Source organism: Pholcus phalangioides, unplaced genomic scaffold (assembly GCF_987345545.1).
Source record: "Pholcus phalangioides strain wild (caught in Gottingen) unplaced genomic scaffold, Ppha-v1.0 ptg000015l_1, whole genome shotgun sequence".
Taxonomy (NCBI): Eukaryota; Metazoa; Arthropoda; class Arachnida; order Araneae; family Pholcidae; genus Pholcus; species Pholcus phalangioides.
Window position 1 is genome coordinate 87,534,523 of NW_028301608.1, and position 4,626 is coordinate 87,539,148.

A 4,626-nucleotide genomic window follows, 5' to 3' on the forward strand; every position below is an offset into this window, starting at 1 on the left:
CTATTTTTTTTTACTGTATTCTTTTATGTTTATTTTGCTTTTTCGATATTTTTATAAATTAAAAATAAATCAAATTAAATTCAAACATTTATACTTCAGACAATTTTTGAATAGCTATCTTCTAATGGGAAAACTGGGAGGGGGGGGGGGGAAGTAGTAAATTATTCATGTTCACAAGGGGGCCACAGGAATTAGAAATGGTTGAAAGGGGGCCATGGACAAAAATAGGTCGAGAACCACTGCTCTATGCACATCTATAATTTTAGATCGATCGTCACCAAATTTTGAATATATACCAAATAGGACCCGACTTGAACGATAAGCTACTTTAAAATTTCATCAGAGCAGCGAAAATGCCCCAAATGGGCAAAAAAAGTCGAGCAACAATGGTTTTTGGGCCTCAACAATCACTTTCGCGAACTTTACTTTCGTCAGAGTGGTTCCCTAGCAATGCGTTTCAGACGTGTATATGCCTTTTCAATGGTTTGTAACTTCTCTAATCCTGTTAGTATATGTATATGTATAATATAGTTTATGCCCTTATAATGGTTTGCCACATTTTCAATACTCTCAGTAATGAGGCTTTTTGAATAGACGTCATCAGCATCGCTTTGAGGGTCAGGAAAAGGTCTCTTCGCTTTCTTTTAAAATCATTATTCCGCTTTTTCGAGGCTTAGTTCGTCCTGGACTGGAGTATGCTGTAAGGTTTTGGAGACCATACCTACAGAGGGACATAGACTTGGTTGAAGGGGTGCAGAGAAGAGCTACGCGTGTCCTTATTGGCACACAGGGCTTGAGTTATGAAGAGAGACTTCATTTTTTGAATATACAAATAAATACAAATGCAACGCCACAACAGGCAAATTGCCCAACGAGGTGGCTGACTTAAGAGCATCATGGATCCCCGAGCCATTTTTTTGGAGGCCCTACCTACTACTACTACACAACACATGCGTCCCGCCGGATTCGAACCCGGATCCTCGCATCGCGAGTCCGTCACCATAACCACTCGACCACCACAGCGGCACATTGGATGAACGCAGGTGTCGAGGAGATATGATCGAAGTGTTTAAAATTTTCAATGGGATGGATAGGATGGATCATGAACTTTTAGTACACCGCCAATCGACTGCTTTTACAAGGAGACACCAGTATCGATTGGTGAAGGACAATGCAAGGCTATGGTGTCGCAGGGAATTTTTGTCTAATAAATAGAATAGCTTACCCTCGGAAGTAGTAAATTGTAACACAATTGACACGTTCAAAAAGAAGTACGATAAACATGTTGGGGTAAATCGAGAAGCTATCCATTCTTAGAATAAGACAACCATAAGTATTCTTTATGGGCATTGTATAATATTTTATCATGTGTATATATTGTTTATAATTTGTGTTAATTGCATTTTTAATTGGGTTGCTGTATTTTTGAAATATATGACATCCATATTTTTATGGGCATCTTTTTATCAGCCACCTCATTGGGCATTTTGCCTGTTGTGGCGTTGAATTTGTATTTGTATCGTCATAGAAATCAGTGTTAAAATTACCGATTTTACTGTAGAAATGCGGAAATTTGGTGGGGGTTTCTCTCACAACACCAATAATTTTAAAAATTATACAGAATTCTCAATTTTTGAAATATTGAGGTCGGTTAGCGATATGAATCCCAGAAAATTAAATATTTATTAATAAGCCGGACCTACTTTCGAGTTAGATATTCATGCAATAACATTGATTTCAACTTTTTATTTATATCTTCTCAAGCATGAAAATTGATGTCTCCGTAATGTCTTTTGAAATTCAACTGAACAAATTCATGTGGGTTAGTATATTTTAAAATTAATTATGGGCCCGTAAAAAATAAATCCGAAAAATTCCACATCTTTAGTAAGGCATTTTGAAAGCTGAAACAGATGCATAACTTGAAGTTCAAAGGGAGAAAATCGAAATACCAAGCACTCCTTAAAAACAGGAAAAATATATATATTCATTTCTACGTTTCTTTCGATCTAGTTTTGTTTATTTCATGAGTCGCGCAGGAAGTCGCCATATTGGTTAACTTAGACACGGTTTGCGTGTCCCTCAAAGATATAGCTTTTTCATTTTTGAATTATTTTTTGAACTTTCCATTTTTGAATTCTACGTTTTCATTTGAAATTTTCATTGTTAATTTTTTTGCTTTCTATTTTCTGTTTTCATACAGAAAAATAATATTTTACAATGTTTTTTTCACTACACTGCATATTAGAGCTGCCTATGCCGCTGGTATTGGTGAGTTTCGACAAAAATTTTCATAACATAATGTTCACATTTTGTACATTTATATATAGGCCTATATTATACATACATATATATAATGTTAGACATCCTACACTTTGTTAACTGCGTATTATCACGGAGTTATTGCATGGCGTTGCAGTTCCAATTCATTGTCATGTCCACCTGACAGAGTGAAACCACCTTTTGAGTAAATGTATCGAGACCAACCAATAAGAGGAAAATATCCAAATTCTTCCAGCGAATGATTGACATTATATTTGTCAAAGACAAGGTGAAACAATACTGCAAAAAGCGAACCCGTGATAACTAGTTGCGTATTAAATCGAAAACAAGTTAGAAGATACGCGATCGCACATGTACATTATTGTATAAGTTCTTTACAGGTGTTATGTATGGATTATGCAACAAGAATGATCAAAACTCAATTCAGGAAAAAAAAAGATAGGCAGACGCACACTGCCACTGTTATTTTCGTGGAAACGGTGATGGGGATCTTAGCATACGTTTAGATACGTCAGCAATGTAATAATAATAATAATAATCCACATCCGTACTTACGCAGGTTCTTCAGATACCGCTTGAGTTATCTGAGCGTGCTTAGGTTGCATACAAGTTGATGCCTCAAGTCCCTTGATCGCAAATTACTGGCGAATACTTCCAATTAGAAAAACTATTCGAATAAAGTGTAGATTTCATTTATATTGAAAGAAGTTAACAGGTTACCCTGTCCCAAAAATCCCAGTTACAAACTTGTTTCCCTGTCTCTCTTGAGTCCCACGCACACATGCACTTCACATTTCTATATTCAATATTCCCCAAGATATTTCAATTCAAAAACCGGGAAAGTATTTGAAAGGAACAGGATAAATTAACCAAAAGTTAGAACTTCCAGCAGTTTTCTTTTGGGGCTCCAAAACAAATACGCTCTATACATTTTATCTTTCCTTTACTGAATTCCAGAAATATTTCATTAGTCCGACTCTCTGAAGAGAGCTATTAACAAAATTCTTCATTTGGCCAAACTTGATATGGAGGGGAGGTGAAATATTTGTACTCAACTGGTACTCCAGCACCACTACGAAGCCAAGCAGTAAGAAGAACATACTATTGCAGAAATATCTGCCATTCATAATCTTCATATCTGATTGCATCCAGTAGCAAAGTAATGTCTTATATGTTTTTCTTACGTCTACTGCACTAAGTCACAGGAAGAGGAAAATAGTAGTTTATTGACATAATGCAATAATACTGCTTTCAAGCTGATTTTGTTTGAATCAATAAATAGTCACCTCACCTGTGGATTCTACAGAACACCCATTTACGTCATCAGCTCATTATATCGGAACACACACACATATAAAAACGTCTTGATATAAAACTGGAAAACTTTGCTTCTTCAGCAAAGCAGAAGATTCTATTTTTTCGACCTAGAACTCAAAATTTCAGCTTGCTTTAATAGCGAATACTGGGGGAAAAATTGGGAAAGAGGAGAGAGAGAGAGAGAACACAGGATATAGAGCTAGCAAAACAGCATTGCCCATGGTGTTGTGCATAACCTATCTTGGATTTCTGAATTCAAATATCCCACCAAGAAACGCGAAAATTTTTTTTTTTGTCCTGAGAAGAGACACGGCAACAAGTTTCTAATTGAATTTTCAAGCACAGGATGTCTGTATAAATATTTAGATTTTTTATTTTCTGGCATATTGTATTTTCACGCTCGAAACTGGTAAAGGGTGATTTTGAACACATTTTTAGAAATTATTTAAATAGCAACCATTTTTATACAACGAACGCTGATGAGATTAAAGGCCGAGTTAGGACTAACAGAACAACCTGTATATTATCCTACCGTCTAGAACTGATAAGTGAAGAACAATTCATTGAAAATTATTTCCGAATTTAGAAAAACGTTATAAAAAATCAATGACCTTTTTCAGTTTAGTTTTTGAATTTATTAAAAAAAAAGGGAGCCAAAACCAAATATTAACAATAGCAAAAAAGAGAAAATAAACTAAATAATAAGTAAAAGAGTTTATATATAAAAATGAATAAATGCAGGTAATTAACGTAATCGATTTCAGAAAAAAATAACGCATAGAAAACTGATGCATAATGACTATCTTTACACGCCACTGGATATTTTCCTTTCGGATGATAATGACGACATATTTCAAAATGACGACACCATAATATATATTCCTCTAAAAGATGAACTCCATTCTACTGCTGACCATAGTCAGGAACAACAGAAACACTCACCGAGGCAATTTAATAAAGTTCTTCCTCAGAAGTGGCTGTGGGAAATTTTTTTATCATGGATAAAAAACTACGTATTTAATTCGA